General features: G+C 42.6%; 1 long non-coding RNA gene across 1 annotated transcript; it reads right to left on the reverse strand.

Moving 5' to 3' along the window:
- Window positions 1–13,626: 13,626 nt before the first annotated feature.
- LOC116550342 lies at window positions 13,627–19,894 on the reverse strand. The gene is made up of 3 exons (XR_004268345.1): window positions 18,365–19,894; window positions 17,825–17,827; window positions 13,627–13,638 (listed from the first exon to the last, which is right to left on the reverse strand). It is a non-coding gene; the product is annotated as an uncharacterized LOC116550342 (long non-coding RNA).
- Window positions 19,895–20,332: the final 438 nt, after the last annotated feature.

The raw sequence follows: 20,332 nt of genomic DNA on the forward strand, positions 1-20,332 counted from the left end.
GGGGTGGGCAGCAAAAGTATAAATGTCTCACCAGTCTTGGAGGAATGGGCTCAAGCCAGTTCTAGGTGACATTATCATACCTGTGTATAATGGACATATTCACACCTGGAATGCAAGTGGCACAGGTGACAGACTTTTCAGCTCTCCCACCTCAATAGAAGGGCCAAATCAGGAACCCATAGTCCATGCCCACCACGTTTGTCCCATCAGCTAGGGGCTGCCTCTGATGTCCCCAGGGAGCTCTGTGAGGCCAAGGGGTCATGAACACATATTGCCCCAAACCAGAGCTGCCTGTTGTGTCCCGCTGTGAAAAACAAGTACAGAAACGTTTCATTTTTCTCGTCTCCCTGAGTGAGAGGAGATTAGAAAGCACCACTGTCAAACTCTCATTTGAAGCATTCTGGTTCTGCACTTAAGGTGCTCCATGGAGACAAGAAAATATGCTGCTTACAGATTTGGCTCGAGTTCCTCTTCTTCACCTTGGTGTAGCATGGACTCCGTTCCAATTTACTTTTCTGTGTTTCAGAGGCTCCTGATCTGTGGGAGACCTGTGGCGGGGGGTTGCCAGTCACAGAGTCCCATCTTAGAGTTAGGGTTCCAGGAGCAAGTCAGGATTGGGGAAGACAAGAAGTGCAGGACCCAAAGGGAGACTGTAAATCTGAATTAAGGAGAAACAACAGAGTGAGACTGGAGAGACCTGCAGAGCTGAAGGAGGAGAGTGAGGCTGTAAGTAACAGGTAACTGAGGCTCAGCACCCAACTGGAAATAGGAGAGAACATGGAGAGTAGTATGGGTTTGCGTTTGGGTGGAGGCTATGAACAGGGCAAAGGCGTCTGGGATTCAGTTGTCAATGGGGCCAGCCATGGAGCAAGGCAGCACTACTGGCCTAAGGATACCTGCCCAGGGCAGTCAGATTGAGGTAAACTGAAAAGCGGAATGTTTTCATTTGGTGCCTTGAGTTTTGGACATTTCTCCAATAGGCTTTTAGGAGAGAATGTTCTAGCAACGACATCATCATTGTTCACTGAAGTCAGTGAGCCCCGCAGGCATCTGAACTGGAGAGGAGCAGGAGTGGGCAACAGAAGTCAATGCAGGTTTGTACTCAGCTCTTGCTTGTTCCTACCCCTAACAAGGTGGGAGGGTATGAGTAGGATCCACTAGGCTTTTCTCTTCGAGCATTTCTGAGGTTTTTCATTAGGCGAAGTCCTGTCTGCCTGAGGCATCTCCAGTTTCTGCTTTTCCTCTGCCTGGAGATAAAGGCTCTGCTCCTGTTAAAGGGATAGGAAGCCAGAGGGAAAGAGCTCCGGGGACCGGAGAGAGCCTTCCCCAGGCCTGGGCAGAAGGGACCAGCTCCTACAAACTGGACACAGGGTTCTGTCTGCTTTATTGTTATGCCTGCTTAAGGATGCCTGGCTGATAAGATTACTTGACACATCGGTGTCCCTGGGAAGTTCTAAGTGATGCAAACAAGCGTGACAGGAAACACTGAGAACAATATGAGGTTTCTATGTACTCAGCCTGGAGGACAGCTTTGCTTTCACGAATCAAATCCCTGGACTGATAGCCTATGCTGTGATCTGGTTGCTATAGTTGGGATAGAAGCCATAGTTTCCTGGGAGAATTCACTGTAGACTACGTTTACTCATGAGCTACTTGATTCACAGCCTTTGACAATGCCTGTGAGGGACAGACTGTATACCATTCTAACCATGGCTACTGATTGGTACCCAGACTGGTGGAAGTGGCCATCACCAGGAAAGCCAATTCTAACCTCCTTAAATTACAAATGAGAAGGTGGTATTTGTAGAAAATGGAGTCTCAGAGAAAGATAACAAGAAGACATTTCTTTATGAGCTGAGTCTAGGAAACCACCTTATGTGTACATTTGAATATCATGAGTTAAAAATATCATGATTTAAATATATAGCCTTTGGCAGTAATTCTTGGATTGGTTTAGTTACTAAACTATCCAATTCTTGGATTGGTTTAGTTGATTGCATGCTGTACATGTGTGTACCTGTGCAAATCAAGGAATTTTCCAGAAAGGTACTGAACTCCCAGTAAGCAGGACTGCAGCGTGATGCTGGTTAGAGCCTCCCCATCTTCATCCTTTTCTGGGGTAATTCGTCCTCCCATGGTCCCAAGGAGGACTCTCATTTACCCTGCTCTTTTTTTTTTTTTTTTTCTTTTTCGAGACAGTCTCCCTCTGTCACCCAGGCTGGAGTGCATTGGCATGATCTCAGCTCACAGGAATCTCCACCTCCCAGTTTCAAGTGATCCTCCTGCCTCAGCCTCCCGAGGAGTAGCTGGGACTACAGGCATGTACCACCATGCTCGGCTAATTGTTGTACTTTTAGTAGAGACAGGGCTTCACTGTGTTGGCCAGGCTGGTCTCAAACTCCTGACCTTAAGCAATCCACCCACCTCAGCCTCCCAAAATGCTGGGATTACAGGCGTGAGCCTCTGTTCCCGGCCTCATTTACCCTGTTTGTACCATACCTGTCCCCACATGACTGAACATCCTAACCTGAAAGACCCTAGGCCATGGGCAGGGCTGTGCCTATCACACTTTCCCTTTGTTTTTTGTTTTTTTTTCTCTTTCAAGACTTTGACCTAAGAGACATGGTGATGTTTCAGCGATGAAGTGCTCCGACTCAACGGTGATATAGACTCAGGAGTGGGGAAGTGTGCCCATGAGGAAATGGAAAAGGCAGAGAGAAGAGGACAGGAGCAGACACACAGACGAGCAGAGAGAAGAGGAAGGCTGTGGCCTCGTGAGAGAGGCAGGGGACGTTTGGGATCCCAACATCCTCGTTCCACTCTGAGCCTTCCTTGTCAGCCTTGGTGTCTGGAGGTTGTCTGTCAAATCCTCGGATCCGTACAGTAACCCCCATTAAACTCCAACTAGCCCGGTGATGTTTCTGTCCCTTGCAACCAAATAATCCATAAGACAGCATGATTGGACGAGATCAGAGAGTAACCATCCAACACCCCAAAGACAAGCATATCTAAATGGAAGCCATTTAGGTGTCTCCAATTTACTTTAAATATTCCAGGGAGGTAGATACAGTGAAATTATGTGTGTGCTGGTTCATTTCTGCTTTTACTCTAAGGACAGTCAGTTGCTTTAATGGAAAATTCTACTCCAGGGTAGTGAGCTAGTATTTTGTCAGAAAGGACGCACTCCCGAGGCAGCCACTTCAAGTGCTTCTTTGATGGATGTCTCCCTGAATACCTGAGGCTTTGGTAATTAGCATAGTGAATGTCAGAAATGGATTTTTATTGTTTAAATTAGTTCATCGTTAATAAATACAATGAATATTAGAAATGGACTCTCCTTTGTGAAATTAAAGGTATTCAAGTTGTGTGGATCGGCCAGCATATTTTAGATGTGTTACATTCTTCGCTGTTACATAAGGAAAGATGTCACTGGAAAGGGGTCCCAATCTAGACCCCAAGAGAGGGTTCTTGGATCTCACACAAGCAAGAATTTCAGGGGAATCCATGCAGTAAAGTGAAAGCAAGATTATTAAGAAAGTAAAGGAATAAAAGAACAGCTACTCCATAGACAAAGCAGCCCCAAAGGCTGCTGGTTGCCCATTTTTATGGTTCTTAATCATATGCAAAACAAGGGGTGGATTATTGATGCCTCCCCTTTTTAGACCATATAGGGTAACTTCCTGATGTTGCCATGGCATTTGTAAACTGTCGCCGGTGCGAGTGTAGCAGTGAAGACGACCAGAGGTCACTCTCATCACCATCTTGGTTTTGGGGGGGCTTTGGCCTGCTCCTTTACTGCAAGCTGTTTTTATCAGCAAGGTCTTTACGACCCGTATCTTGTGCTGACCTCCTGTCTCATCCCAAGACCTAGACTACTTAACCGTCTAGGAATGCAGCTCAGTAGGTCTTAGCCTTATTTTACCCAGTCCCTATTCAAGATGGAGTTGCTCTGGTTCAAACGCCTCTGACATTGTTGTAGATCCATAAATGTATGGCCTAGAGTCCTCCTTCAAGGAAAGACTTGCTAGCCAGCTGTGGGGAGTACCATCAGGGGACAGTTGCAGCTGCTTGCTCCTTCAGGGTCTGCTTCAGATGCAGACAGCCTCCTCATCCACAGCCCTTATCTACTGCCTGAGCCAGGTGGGGGATAAAGACCCAGCCATTTGACCCAGTGCAAGATTACCCTGATGGCTAATATTTGTAGTGTGATGCATTCCGCCCGCCAGGTTGCTGAGGGATGAGTGTCCACTTCCTGAATCCTGAAGGCCAGGCCATGAGTGAGGCCATGGTACCTAGCTGAGGAGCAAGTGTCCCTGAGAAACCTAACATCCCAGAGAGTATCTGCAAGCCTACCAAGAAAAACAGTCCCATCCCTCTCTCTCACACACACACCCACTCCCCCACCACACACACACACACACACACACACACACACACACTAGGCAAACAGCCAGAAAATGAGCTTAAAAGCAGCTTAGCGATGGGGGTGTGGGCAGCGTGGATCTCTAAAGCTGTCCTGCTGCTGTCCAGGAGTTCCTTATATGTAAGTCCTAGTAAACTCATCTATTTGTTAGGCTGGACTTGTCATTTTTTGGTCTCTTCACTCCCTCCCAGTTTAAGGGAAGGTTTTTCTATATGATTCCAGGGTTTTCTCATTACAATATCCACTCTAAAACTCAACATTGGGTTGGTTGAGGCTTTGTTGGATGTGCATTATAGTTCAATTTTCCCTCTGCCCAATCCAGATTCCTTCCCTTTGTTTTTTTTAACTTACCTTAAACTTTATTGAACTTAAATTCTTCTAACAGAAGAGAATTCAAATAGAGCAGTAAAAACAAACAAAAAAAACAACCCAGAGCAGTTATTTGCCATTAATAATTGCCTTCAATGTATAGATTACAAAGCTTCGTCAACATGGAAATAAACTCCTAATCATGTCATGCTTTTCATAAACTAGTAAGAGAAAACAAGTGTAATGAGTATACACGAAGTTTAAAGATAATCTATACTCTTTGTGATATTCAATTATTTTGAGCTTTTTTTTTAAAGCAGAACTAGTTGGCTGTATATGTTAACTGGTTTCATGTCATTTGCATTTGTTTCTGATATGGGTTCTTTCCCCCTTCCTTTTAAGGATTTGATCCTAGTAAACACTTTGCACCCCAAACTCTGTCTCAGTATCTGCTTCCAGAGAACCTAAGTGGATGGGAAGTCCAAGATTAAGGCACCAGCAGATTCAGTATCTGGAGAAGGCTGCTCTCTGCTTCCAAGATGGCAACTCTTCCTGTGTGCTCACGCGGCAGAAGGGATAGAAGGGTCAGGTAGCTCTCTGTAGCCTCTTTTATAGGGGAATTCATTCCACTCACAAGGGTGAAGACATCAGGACTTAATTACTTCCCCAAAGGCTCCACCTCTTCATACCATCACCTTGGAGTTTAAGTTTTAACTTACAAATTTTGGAGGGACACAGACTTTCGAACCATAGCACTTATTTATCTCAAACTTTCAGCAACGATTTTCAACTAAAAAGAACTTAAGGTGGTGCATCAAGACCAAGCTGATTTAGGTCAGTTCATCATAATGGTGATACATGCTTTAGTTTTCGCTGAGGGACTCTTACATGACTCACCCCCTCATTTCACTCGAGTTTGTCTGTTCAAATGTCATCTCTTCCAAGCAGCCTTCCCTGATGAATCTAACTAGTCAAAGGACACACACATACACACACACACACACCCCCTATTACTTGTCACTGTGTCTGAATCCTGCTTTACTTTTTGTATCGGCACTTATCAAACCTGAATTATATTTAGTAGTTTATTTATTTCTATTTCTCTCCTTCACCAGCGTGTAAGCATCATCAGGGCAGATACCTTGTGCAATGCTGTCTTCCTACAGCCTGAAAGCATGCTGGACTTATGTTGGAAGTTAATTGCCATCTTGATTGAGTACATGAACAGAACTATGCAAAAAAATCTACCTCTGTCAAGTGGCAGCTATGGAGCACTGGGGCTTTAAGGCATCTACACAAGTGGCCAGCCGTCAAACTTGGGTCCTATAACTCTGCTTGGTGACCCTCTTCCCCTTGACATTCCCACCCTCTTGACAACCTTGATTCCTGTTCTTTCATATAAGTTCGATTCATGGTCGCCAAGAAGCCGTTTATCTGACCAGCCCGATTACATAAGTTCAGCAAATGTTTGTTTCTGTATCAAGCGCCATGTTTTGACTCTCCGTGGGTCACTGGTATGCCTCAAGAGGAACACTTCAATACAGTGACAGGTTACTAATTAAAAGGACAGGGCCTGAGAGTGGGGCTGGTTACTAAGCAGAAAGTGCATGCTAAATAAATTGATAATGCAAACACAAGCTTTCCATTCACATAGAACAGCGCCGTTTTCAAATATTTCTTAAGTAGATAAGAAGCAACTACTGGGCCAGGCGCCGTGGCTCACGCCTGTAATCCCAGCACTTTGGGAGGCCGAGGCGGGTGGATCACAAGGTCAAGAGATCGAGACCATCCTGGTCAACATGGTGAAACCCCGTCTCTACTAAAAATACAAAAAATCAGCTGGGCATGGTGGCGCGTGCCTGTAATCCCAGCTACTCAGGAGGCTGAGGCAGGAGAATTGCCTGAACCCAGGAGGCGGAGGTTGCCGTGAGCCGAGATCGCGCCATTGCACTCCAGCCTGGGTAACGAGAGAGAAACTCCGTCTCAAAAAAAAAAACAAGAAGCAACTACTTATCTACCAAAAGCAGTGATATGCAGATACAAACCATCCTTATCTATTCATTAAAGTAATTCTCCTGAGTTTCTATACTGGGCAGCAGTTTGTTAGTCTACTTGTAACATACATTTGAAAAAACATTGAAAAGATGTATATTGCTAACTAGATCTCTCCTCCCAGAATTAGTCTGAATGAAGGTTTAATTTTCCAGTACCAACAAAATACAATACCAATATGAGTGACTCAGTTAGTGGTGGTGGCGGTGATAGCAGTGCTGGAGGTGGTGATGACGATGGTCGCAACAGCGGTGGTGGGGGGAACAGTGGTAATAGTGGTGGAAATAGTTAACACTACCAGGCTCTTCCTATGGGCCGGGCTCTGAGAGATGGATTGTTAGGACCTCCCTTCCATCAGATCTAGCTTCAATCTTCTCCTCCACACAAGCTCAGGTTCCACAAAATGTGTTGGGATTGACACCTGTGCACTGTTGACCTTCTGCCCACAGGGCCTTGCCAAGTTTACATTTGGAGAAATGTTGCCATCTAGTGCCCCACAGGAGTCTTCACTCTTCAAGCAGCCAAGCCAGTCTCCCTCTGCTTAGTTCCCCCACCTCCCTCTCAGGTAAGGGGTCAGGCACGCTGCAGGCCAGGAACGGTGAGTATGGCCCTTACCTACAGCAGAAACCTTGGAAATGTCTCCAGAGGTTTTTTCAGTTTTTGTTTTCATTCCTTTTCTCTTTATAAAACGTACAAAGAGAAAGAGCTAGACAGGGGCAAAGAAAGAGCAATAGAATTAAGACTTGGTAATGAGTTAACATTTGCCACGTCTAGCAAAGCCCAGTGAGGAATGGGAGAAAGGTGTTCGGGAGAGCTCTAGGTACGGCAGCGGAGTATGTGAAGAGGAACCTTGGCAGGGACTTCATTTGCACTTTGGGTCACCTCCTGCTGACCCACCTGGATTTATTCCTCCGCACAGCAAGCTGTAGACTTTCCCACTCACCCATCAAATCCCTCTGTCTCTTCTCTCAAGCCCATCCTCTTGGATTTCCGCAGTAACAGCTAACTAAACCCATCAGCTCCTTTGTGCTCTGGGTGTCTTAACCCTCCCCCAGCAGGTAGAAGAGGAATGTTTTCAATGGAAACTTTCAAAGGGTTAACAATGATTAGCTATGCTATAGAGGGGCCAGTGGCAAGTCAGGCAGGTAGGGGAGATGCTTCGGGCACTCTCTCTCCAACCCCAGGCCCACTCCACTTTCAACCACTTTTTGTCTTTCCTGGTATTAATACCTCTTGATTTGGATTTACATATTTATTTGTTTAATCCCAATCTTCCCAACTGGTCTATAAGCCCCTTAGGGGTTCTGTTCACTGCTGTATGCCCAGTGCTTAGCAGAGGGCCTGGCACACAGGAGCACTCTGATGAATGCTAGACAGAAGAGTTGGTGCACATCTTTGGGGATATTTGGGTTAGTGAATGGAGACTGAGAAGCGAGGCACACCACACCAGCAGTGTTTGGTCGGAAGGGACTTGAGACTTCATCCAGACTTGTGATTTTCAAATTGTTTAACTTCGGATCTCTTGACTTCCTTGAAATGCTATGCTGGAGCCCCCTCCTTTTTTATTTTTTTTGGAAGAAAGCCCTTCTTGGCCAGGCGCAGTGGCTCACTCCTATAATCCCGGCACTTTGGGAAGCTGAGGGGGACAAATCACGAGGTCAGGAGTTTGAGACCAGCCTGGCCAACATGGTGAAAACCTGTCTCTACTAAAAGTACAAAAAAATTAGCTGGGTGTGGTGGCGTGCACTTATAATCTCAGCTACTTGAGAGGCTGAGGCAGGGGAATCGCTTGAACCTAGGAGGTGGAAGTTGCAGTGAGCCAAGATCATGCCACTGCACTCCAGTCCAGGAGGCAGTGCGAGACTACATGAAAAAATATATATATATAGAAAGCCATTCTCAGCATATCCCCATCTTTTTGTTCTTCTCCTGGGCCCTACCAGGTCAAGTGGCTCCAGGTAGCACAGTTTGAAAACAATGGATCCAATCCCTTCATTTTACAGAAAAAAGAAACCCACAAAAGGCAAAGAAATGGGGGAAACTGACAAAGGTGAGAGACGAGGAATGTGTATGTCACAGATGGGCATTGCTTTGTCATATTTTCCCATTATGGCTCTCCACTGTAATTCAAGAACGCTCCTCAAGGTTTGTTCTTTCTCACCCAGGGATTCACAGTGTGATGCATCCAGTCTGGACCAGAAACAAAAGAGGCCTAGGGAGAATATCAGGGGTGTGGTGTAGAAGGCGAACCTTGCTGGGCAGAGGCGGTGGCTTTGAGGACCCTGCGATAGAGAGGGTGTGCACACTGTTAAGGGTCCGTCTGGGAAACTGCAGCCTGTGGAGATGTTGGGGACAAAGCCTTTTTTGTCCTTTGCCACCCGTAAGGCAGTGCTTTTCTGAGCAGCTCTAATTATAAATCCCTGTCCTGCTAAGATGGGTAAACTTGGCAGCAGTTGAGATCTGCCTTGTGTCTTAACTATTTCTCAGTTGGTTTAGGCTTGGCAAAACCCCAAATGCATTTTGCCAGGCACTCTTTCCCTTAATTTCTAATCCCTTGAGAGGCTTAAGGGAAATTTCATCCATATGTTTCTGAGTCACTTACTGTGAACTCATCTTTTGGTAAAAGAAATATGTTCTTAAGCCAGCACAGTCCAGAGAGAAGCACATTTTTAGGCTGAAATGGGTCATGCTTTCTTTAGGAAGAATTTCAGTACAAAGAAAGAAGGAGAACAATAGATCCTGTTCCCATGTTCCTTCTTCTTTCTGAATGTGCTTTCTTGGGGCTTGCCTGAAAGCCTCCTCTATTGTTTATGAAGCTGGTAAATGCCATATCTGTGTTTGGAGCTAAACAAACTCTATGGGTTTGTAGTTTCTTGAAAATTCCCATTTTTAACCTAGGCTGGAAAAAAAGCAATTATTGAACACATACTACATGTCAGGTGCATCTCGGCAGCCTGGTAAGATAGACATTATCCTTGTATACAAAGAATCTGAGAAGTGAAGATATGAAGTCATTAGACAAGCTGTGTCTTTCATAAAAGGTGAAGTCAGAATTCACATCTAGAGCTGTCTGACTCCCAAGTTCATGCTCTTTCCACCTGGCTGTGCCCATTCCCATGCACAGACAGGAGAGGAGGCCCAGCACATTCTAGTTAATGGTCATGGGTCCAGTAATGGGCACACATTTTTTGCAAAGTGAACAGAAACTGAACTTGGCATTACTGCAAGAGTTATCCCTTTCTTATTGACTCAGAAGAGTTTGGGATGCTGCCTTACTCACTGTGGTAAGATGTCAGATGTAGAGACTGCCAGTCTCAGAAGTGGAGCTTTTGATATTACTACTACTAATGACAAGACTCTAGGTATAACTATCAGTTGATAGGAATCACAGGTAATTATAGGAATTATAGGCAATTACAGGAATTACAAGAACATGTTAAACAATACCATGACGATGGAAACAGCAAAATGCAGAACGGTAAAAATTCTGCAAAACAAATATCTCAGTTTTTCCAATGACGGCAGGAAAACAAAAGAGGGCAAGAAAGCCTATGGATTACAAACAACAAGAGCTATTTCAACGGAATGCCATGCGTGCATCTTATTTGGGTCCTCATTTGAACAAACCAAGAATAAAAAGGAGATAATCAGGGAAATTTGAGAACTGACTGAATATTTTATAACATTAATGAATTGTTGTTTTTTAGATGCAATGGTATTGTGATTGTGTTTAAAAAAAAGAGAGACTTTATCTCTTAGAAATACTGCTGAATTGACCTGGCATGGTGGCTCATGCCTGTAATCCCAGCACTTTAGGAGGCCAAGACGGGTGGATCATGAGGTCAGGAATTTGAGACCAGCCTGACCAACATTGTGAAACCCTGTCTTTACTAAAAATACAAAAATTAGCCAGGAGTGGTGGCATGCACCCATAATCTCAGCTACTTAGGAGGCTGGAGCAGGAGAATCACTTGAAGCCAGCTGGTGGAGGTTGCAGTGAGCCGAGATTGCACCACTGCACTCCAGCCTGGGTGACAGAGCAAGACTCTCTTGAAAGGAGGAGAGGAGAGGAGAGGGGAGGGGAGGAGAAGAGAGGGGAAGAGAGGGGAGGGGATGGGAGGGGAGAGGAGGGGAGGGGACTGCTGAATTATTTACAGATGAAACAATATGATGCCTTGGATTTGTTCTGAAGTAATCTGGGGTGGGGTGAGGAGGAGGGTGGGCATGATTGGGGGAAACAGATGAAATGATGAAATAGACATTGGCCAACTCAAGTTGAGTCATTGCTACAAGGGGTTCATTGGTACAAAGTCAGATGTTTATATGTTTGAAAGTGTCCACAATAAAGAAAAATTGTTTTAATTACGATGATCAAAATCATTCTAATTAATTTAAATTTCTTTATTTCACACTTGTATCTTAATCTTTATAACTCTTTAGAAGATCTGACATAAGCTATAGGTTTTTGTAGTGTTGGTGGTGGTAGTTATTTAAAAGGAGGAAGGAAGAAAGGAAGGAGGAAGAGATGAAGGGAAATAAGAGGAAGAGAGGAAGGAGGAAAGGGAAGGGGAGAGAAGACAAGCTGAGTCCATGGAGAAGGGAAGTAATTTTTCATCAAAGAGAGCCAAGTTACTGAAGATAAGTCCCAAAATGTGTAGTTCACGTGGGTTCAAACCACCTCTCACTTCTCTGACATCCAGATTGCAGAGCTGAACTGTGTCTGTGGGCCTGGTTGCCGGAAGTCTTCAAAGGTAAAGAACGGCTTCATCTCAACCTCTGTCCCTGACTCCATGGGGTTGCACTTATGTTGATGCCTTACCGCTGCTCTGAATAATCTGCACCATAATGTATATTGAACGGCGAGAGGCAGGCATACTTGTGAGACATTGTTAAAAATAATAACTTCCAGGTGTTTTGAGTGATCCTAGGCTAATGGTAAAGTGAAGGTACACTCTCTGTTTAGAAACCCATGAAGATATGAGAGCCTGATTATGCAGTATGTCTTCTTTGTAACTTTTTTAAATTAAAAAAATTTTTTTTTAATTTTCATTGTTTTAGAGATAGAGTCTCACTCTGTTACCCAGGCTGGAGTGCACTGGCAAGACATGGCTCCCTGTAGCCTCAACCTCCTGGGCTCAAATGACCCTTCTTTCTCAGCCTCCCAAGTAGCTGGGACTACAGGTGTCCACCACCATGCTCAGCTAATTTTTAATATTTTTTTTGTAGAGATGGGATCTTGTTATGTTACTCAGGCTGGTCACAAACTCCTGGCCTCAAATGATCCTCCCACCTTGGCTTCTCAGAGTGCTAGGATTATAGGTGTAACCCGCTGTGGCCAACCTCCTATTTAAATGGATATGTTTAAAAATATATGCAAAGAGAGGCAGCATGCCCCATGACACCATCACCCAACCCCGAACGGTTGTCAATAGCCATCTTGTTTTGCCCATGTCTTTCCTACCCTGACTCCTGCTGGCTTATTTTCAAACAAATTCCAAGTGCCATTAACATTTCATCTGTAGAACTTCTTCTCGATGCATTGCTGCTTTTTATTTCAGATTCATGGGATTAAGAGATGAGCCTCCAATGGATTCGAAGAGTGAAGAGTCCACCCGGAGATAACCAGAGTCTGTTGGATTTGGAGGTCCAAGGAGGAGATGAGGTGGCAGGTGGCAGAGTCTTCAAGGAAGAAAGGTAGCAGATGCTGCATGAACACAGAGTGGCAGACTGGAGCTGAGACCCACGCAGGAATGGCTGCAGTTACCGGAGGGCACTGCCCCATCCAGAAAGGGGGCATGGGTGGGTTATGGAGGATAGCAGAGAGGGTCTGGTTCTGTTTCCATGATTGTCATTACCCCGGAACTGTTCACAAGGGCACTATGCCAGGACAGTGAAGGTTTAAGATACTGCACCTTACTCACTTAAACGGTCAAAACTTTTATTTCCACCCAATTTGATAGAGACCTTTCTAAACCATATTACATACCTCTCTGCCTTTTTAAAAGAGTACTGCACGGAACATTTAGCCTTTCCTTGATAGCTTAAAGGCATTACCATCAATGACTGTTTTGCATTGACCTCAAATGTGGTCATGCCTCTAGAGCTTCTTGAGAATGATTTTACATGGATGTTCCTGAAAAAAATAGCTGCTAGATCTATTTATGTTTTTCTTTTTTCTTTTTGAGACAGGGTGTCACTCTGTTGCCCAAGATGGAGTACAGTGGCACCATCATAGCTAACTCAGCCTTGAACTCCTAGGCTCAAGTGATCTTCCCTCCTCAGCCTCCCTAGTAGCTGGGACTACAGACGTGTGCTACCATACCAGGCAAACTTTTGTATTTTTTGTAGAGATGTGGTTTCACCATGTTGTCCAGGCTGGTCTTGAACTCCTAGGTTCAAGAAATCCTCCCTCAACCTCCCAAAGCAGTAGGATTACAGGAATGAGCCCGCGCCCAGGCTCGTTTTGATTTTAATAGGATAAAGTGAAGGTGGAAAGGACTGTCTCTTCTCTAGCTAGCGATACACCCGACTGCAAGGGCCATCTTTGTTCTGTCTTCTAACTTGGTGCTTCTAACCAAGCTGTGAAGATGTTACACCTGTGTCCCAGGTGAGTGGAAATTGACTGTGAGTGAGGCTCCAAGTGGCTGGCCTCTGAGGAAAGTGTGTGAATTTTATGACATCTATTTTGTGTCTTCAGGGTCTCTTTGTGGCTTTTCAGTTATTAGTTGAGTCTTAGACAGTTAAACCTGCTGAGTAGGTGATCTGTTTCTTCTATATTGCTCACAGGTATTTGAGACTGGCTTTTCAGAAAATAAGCTAAATTAGGTCTTGGTATCTCCTGCAGATAAGAAAATCTGAAGAAGATGGGTAATAAGTAGTCCAAACATATAAACACATCACGGTAAAAAAAAAAGAATTCTCCCAGATATCCTTGGGTTTTGGAAAGACAGAAATTAGAATGGAAATAGTAATTTTTAAAAGCATGTTTTATTCAAAAGAAGTGCATCTAACAAAAAGAAACATAAAACTTCACTTTAAGAACTTATTCAATTACATCAAAATCAGTAAGGCTAGGAGCAAAAAGATGCTCATCTGATGAAGTGAATCAAAAATGCTTTCCCAAAATATAATATGAAAACATCTACCTCTGCACATGGATAAGAGAGCAGGGCCAAAGGGCATCACCTCCTTGACAGCTACTACACATTTCATTCTCCTACAAGAAGTCATTCTTCCAGTTATCCATCTGGAATGGCAATCATTTTTCCCATTATCCAACTGATAACTCTCTTGCTCAGAAAGGAGACCTGGTGTTTTAGACTTCATTTTGTCCAACAGGAAGGGAAGGTTGGTGTGTTGAAAAAAAGACATATTTGGTGAGTGTTCATGGTATTATTGAGTTCCTAATTACAAGATATAGGAAAATGGTGCTGGCAGACAAAGGGGCGTGGATGTTAGGAAAGAAGGTTTCAAACTGAAGGGAAAAGACAGAGACATTTTATGAACTGAGCCAGCGTAGCACTGAATCGACTCTTACTGTGCAGCAAAATCATCTAGGAAGCATTTTTAAACTTTCGTTCTCCTTATGATATATAATTTGTAAATTGCATGTGTAGGTATTAAATATACAACATTTAAGACCCCATTGGAAAATGAGTTTTGATAAACGCATATGTTTGTAACACCCACCATTATCAAGACATCAGACACATCATTCCAGAAAGTTCTCTCTGGCAGTTTCCAGACACTCATAGATGCCCTGTCTTAGAGGCAACCTCTGCTCTGGTTCTCTGTATTTTAGTGTGCTTATTCTAGAACTTTATATAAATGGAATTATGTAGTAGGTACCTTTTTGTGTGTGATCTCTTCCACACAGTATCATGTTTTCCAGGTTCATCTGTGTAGTCATGGGAAGCAGTAGTTTGCTCCTTCTCTATTACTGAGTCTATTTTATGGTAGAGATACACCACAACTTGTTAATTTTCTAGTTGAGGAACATTTGGATGGTTTCCAGTTTGGGCCATTATTAACAAAGCTTTAAAGTTTTCTAGTTTGCATCTATTTTCATTTATCTTAGTTAGACATCTAGAAGTAGTGTTTTTGGTCATTGGTTAGGTGTATGTTTCACTTTTTGAGAAACTGCAGACCAATATCCAAAGTGGTTGTGCCACTTTCTACTCCTACCAGAAACGAATGAGAATTCCAGTTGGTCTGCATCCTTGTCAACAATTGGTGTTGTCATTTTTAAATTTTAGCCATGTGAGTAGGTATCTTATTTTGGTTTTAATTTGCACTTCCCTTATGACTAATGAAGTTAAATGGCTTTTAATGTGATTACTGATCATTTACAAATTTTCCTTTGTGAAGTGCCTGTTCAAGATTTTTGATCAATTTCTTAATTGAGCTATCATCTTTTTATTACTGAATTGCAGCAATTGCTAATATATACTGGTTGTAAGTCCTTTGTCAGATATATGCATAGCAAATATTTTCTGCCAGTCTGTGTTTTGTTTCTTTTTCTTAACAGTAGTTTTGATGAACAGGAATGTTAAATTTTGATGAAGTCGATTTTAATACCTTTTTCTTTTATGATTATGTGAAGAACCTAAACATGAGAGATGTTTATGATTAACTGGAAAATCATAGCCCAGAGGTTTGATTTCTCCAATCATTTTAATTTGCAGCCAGGGTTGAGAACCCCCACCTTAAAACAAAATATGACTGAAGAAGTAGAGGACTCTAAAAAAAAAATGAAATTCTGAAAATACAATAAGGCATAATCCAAATGAACCCAAGGGAGGAGGTACTTCAACCCCCGAGCTGTGTGCCAGTGCAGAGAGCATTTCATTATGCGGGTAGAGAGGAGCACAGACGAAGGACAGCACTGGAGAGGCTGGGTCATGTTCACAGCTCTGAACTCAGGCCTGTGCAATGCTCAGATGGCAAAACATGGACCCTGTAAAATTATGTTTCAGGTAAGAAGATGAACAAAGGAAGGCAATGGCCTGCAGCAGAGGGTGGAACAGATGATGCCACTGCCCAGCTGCAATTTTACTCTGGCCTTGCCATCTGGAAGCAAAATCTTCAATATTAGTGGAGCAGAACACAGATGGTTAAGAGGGAACAGAAGCTAAAGATGGATGGACAGAGATTTAGGGAACCTGGAGCAGCCCAGATGAGTTCAGGTCTCCAGGCTCCAGGAATTACAGCCCAGGGAACAGGAAGACCTTTCAGAGGTAATTGAGGAATCACACTGTAATCTCTGAAAATCACGGAGGAAGGGAACAGTGCCAGAAAACTCAAGGTGAGAAAATGTTCTGTTTTAAAAGTGAGGCTGTCAGAAACTGTCAGGCCACAGCAGTGCCCAGCATCTGCCCCAGGAATGTGGCCCTTGAAGCCTGGGCACCCCCAGGCAAGCGGTCCAGGAAGTTCAAACCCTCTCTAGCTGCAAATAAACAGCTTTGACTGCAAATCCCATTGAGATGCCTCTCCTCTCTGGGATAAAGCTTGTGAACACAGGCACCACCCAGCCCTACTTCACAACACTTAGCTTCTTTCACATTAGTTGTAATTCTGTCACTAATTATTACATTTATTGAGCACTATATGCTTGGCTAGTTATCGCTCAAATTCTAAAATTCTTGAGTCCTCAATAATACACATTCAGCCCAGATCTCCAAAGACCCCAGTTTGAAAATCACTGAATTAAAAGTTAAGAGTAAATGGTAAATGGATTTTAAAAACTATGGTACATCCATACAATAGAATATCAGTGAGTGCTAGAAAGAAATGAGTTGCCAAGCCATGAAAAGACATGAAAGAAGCTTAAATGCATACTAAGTGAAAGACGCCAAGCTGAAAGGCTACATACTGTCTGTATTATCCCAACTGTCTGGCATTCTGGAAAAGGCAAAACTATGGAGCCAGTAAAAAGATGAGTGGTTTTTAGGTGTTAGGAGGAGGAAAGGATGAACAGACAGCACAGAGATTTTTGCAGCAGCACAACTACAGCTACACCTTGTTTTACTGCATGCCGCTTTATTTCCCTTTGCAGATATTACAATTTTTTTTTAAGTGAAGGTTTGTGGCAATCTTGTGTTGTGCAAGATCTATCAGTGTGATTTTTCCAACAACATGTGCTCACTTCATGTCTCTGGCTCACATTTTTGTAATTCTTGCAATATTTCAAACTATTTCATTATTATATCTGTTATGGTGATCTGTAATCAGTGGTCTTTAATGTTACTTTTGTTAATTGTTTGGCGGTGGCTCAAACTGCACCCATACAACATGGCAAACCTAATCAATAAATGTGTGTGTGTTCTTCCTGCTCCAGAAACCAGCCATTTTCTCATCTCTTTCTCTCTCCTCAGGCCTCCCCGTGCCCTGAGACACAAAAATACTGAAATTACACCAATTAATAACCTTATAATGGCCTCTAACTGTTCAAGTGAAAGGAAGAATCACACATCTCTCACTTTCAATCAAAAGCTAGGAATGACTAAGCTTAGTAAGGAAGGCATGCCCAAAGCTGAAAGAGGCCAAAAGCATGGCCTCTTGCTCCAGTTAGCCAAGTTGTGAATGTAAAAGGAAAGTTCTTAAAGGAAATTAAAAGTGCTACTTCAGTAACCACACAAATCATAAGAAAGTGAAACAGCCTTGTTGTTTACATAAAGGAAGTTTTAGTGGTCTAAACAGAAGACCAAACAAGCCACGACATTATCTTAAGCCCAAAGCCTAATTCAGAGCAAGTCTCTTCAGTACGATGACAACTGAGAGAGGTGAGGAAGCTGCAGAAGAAAAGTTTAAAGCCGCATGAGGTTTAAGGAAAGAAGTCATCTCCTTAACATAAACGAAATCTTCTTGCACATAAAAGTGCAAGATCCAGATCATTGATGAAGGCGGCTACATTAAACAATGGATTTTCAATGGAGACAAAACAGCCTTCTATTGGAAGAAGATGCTATCTAGATACCACCTAGAACTTGTATAGCTAGAGAGGAGAAGTCAATACCTGGCTTCAGACTTCAAAGGACAGACTGACTCTCTTCTTAGGGGCTAAGGCAGTTGGTGACTTTAAGTTGAAGCCAATGTTCATTTTTTATTTTAAAAATCCTAGGGATCTTCAGAATTAAGCTAAATCTGCTTTGTGCTCTCTAAATGGAATAGCAAAGCCTAAATGACAGCACATCTGTTTACAGCATGGTTTTACTGAATATTTTAAGTCCAGTGTTGAGACCTGCTCAGAAAAAAAAAAGATTCCTTTCAAAATATTACTGTTCATTGAAAATGCACTGGTTACATAAGAGCTCTGATGGAGATGTATAAGGAGATTAATGATATTTTCATACTTGCTAACCCAACATTCATTATGCAGCTCATGGACCAAAAAATAATTTCAACTTTCAAGTTTTACTATTTAAGAAATATAATACATTTCATAAAGCTATAGCTGTCATGGACAGTGATTCCTCTAGTAGATCTAGGCAAGATAAATTGAACATCTTCTGGAGACAATTCTTCTTCTAGATGTGATTAAGAACATTCGTGATTCATGGGAGGAGGTCAAAATATCAACACAAACAGAAGTTTGTAAGAAGTAGATTCTAATCCTTATGAATGATTTTGAAGGATTCAAGACTTCAGTGGAGGAAGCAATTGCAAATGTAATAGAAATAGAGAACTAGAATTGGAAGTGGAACCTGAAGATGGGACTGAATTGCTGCTATTTCATAATAAAACTTGAACAGATGAGGAGTTGTTTCTTATGAATAAAAAAGGTGCTTTCTTGAGATGGAATCTACTCCTGGTGAAGATACTGTGAACACTGTTGAAATGACAGCAAAGGACTTAGAACATTACGTAAACTTAGCTGATGAAACAGTGGCAGGGTTTGGGAGGCTTGACTCCAATTTTGAAAGAAATTCTACTGTGGGTAAGATGCCATCAAACAGTATTGCCTGCTCCAGAAAACTCTTTCCTGAAAGGAAAAGTCAATCGATGTGGCAGACTTCATTTTTGTTTTATTTTAAGAAATTTCCACAGCCACCTACCATCTTCAGCAACAACCACCCTGATCAGTCAGCAGCCATCAACACTGAGGCAAGACCATCCACCAGTAACATGTTTACAGTTAGCTGACGGCTTAGGTAATCATTAGCATTTTAATCATTAGCAAATAAATATTTGTTAAGGTGTGTATACTGTTTTTTAGACATAATGCCATTGCACACTTAATATACTATGGTGTTAATGTAACTTTTATATGCACTGGGGAATGAAAAATTCATATGACTCGCATTATTGCAGTATTTGCTTTATTGTGATGGCCTGGAATCAAGCCACGATATCTCTGAGATATGCCTATATTCGGTATGATACAATAATGGTGGATACATGTCATGCTGTATTTGTTAAAAACCCATGGCAAATTATAACTCTACAACATCAGGAGTAAATCTAATGTAAACTATGAACTCTGGGAGACAATGATGTGTCAATTGTGCCTCATCAATTGAAACAAACGTACCACTTTGGTGCAAGAAGTCAATGATGGGGAATGATATCCAGATGGAGCAATGGGGGTAGATTATAAACTACCAGTAGAGAGAGTTCTTTGTGCTATCTTCTTAAATATGATATGAACCTAAAACTGCTCCTAAAAATAAAGTACATGTAAAAAAAGGTTAAGAACTTAAGATAAAATTTTTGTGGAGAACTTTTGGACTCCCGAGAGTACATTTGTGAATCCAGTTAGAGAAGCAATGTGTGAGGCATGTTGATGCCTTATTTCTAATTCTTACCATCACCTGCAGGATACATATTATTATTTTAATTTTAGAGATGAATTAACTGGGGCAGGTTTAAGTAAATTGCCTCAAATCACGCTGGTAGTAACTGGGAGTACAGGATTTAAATTCAATAATAATATCAATATCAATAATAATAAGTGAATGAAAAACTCATTCCCACTGCCTCCCATTTGGAACTCAGCTTACCTGCTATGTACTTACCTGGCTTCAGGTCCATCTAGGCCATAGGTGTCCAATCTTTTGGCTTCCCCAGGCCACACTGGAAGAAGAAGAATTGTCTTGGGCCATACATAAAATACACTAACACTGCTGGGCATGGTGGCTCATGCCTGTAATCCCAGCACTTTTGGAGGCCAAGGCAGGCAGATCACTTGAGGTGAGACACACCTGGCCAACATAGTGAAATCCCATCTCTACTAAAAATACAAAAATTAGCTGGGCGTGGTGACAAGCACCTATAATCCCAGCTACTCAGCAGGCTGGCGCAGGAGAATCACTTGAACCTGGAAGGCAGAGGTTGTAGTGAGCCAAGATTGTGCCACCACACTCCAGCCTGGGTGACAGAGCAAGACTCCATCTGGAACAAAAAAAAACAAAACACCAAAAAAACACAAAACAACAATGATAAAAAACATACTAACAATAGTTATGAGCTAAAAAGAAACCACCAAAAATTCTCTAATGTTTTAAGAAAGTTTACAAATTTGTGCTGGGCCACATTCAAAGCCAGTCTGGG

This window comes from Sapajus apella, unplaced genomic scaffold (assembly GCF_009761245.1).
Source record: "Sapajus apella isolate SASKATOON/1434 unplaced genomic scaffold, GSC_monkey_1.0 scaffold7, whole genome shotgun sequence".
Classification (NCBI taxonomy): Eukaryota; Metazoa; Chordata; class Mammalia; order Primates; family Cebidae; genus Sapajus; species Sapajus apella.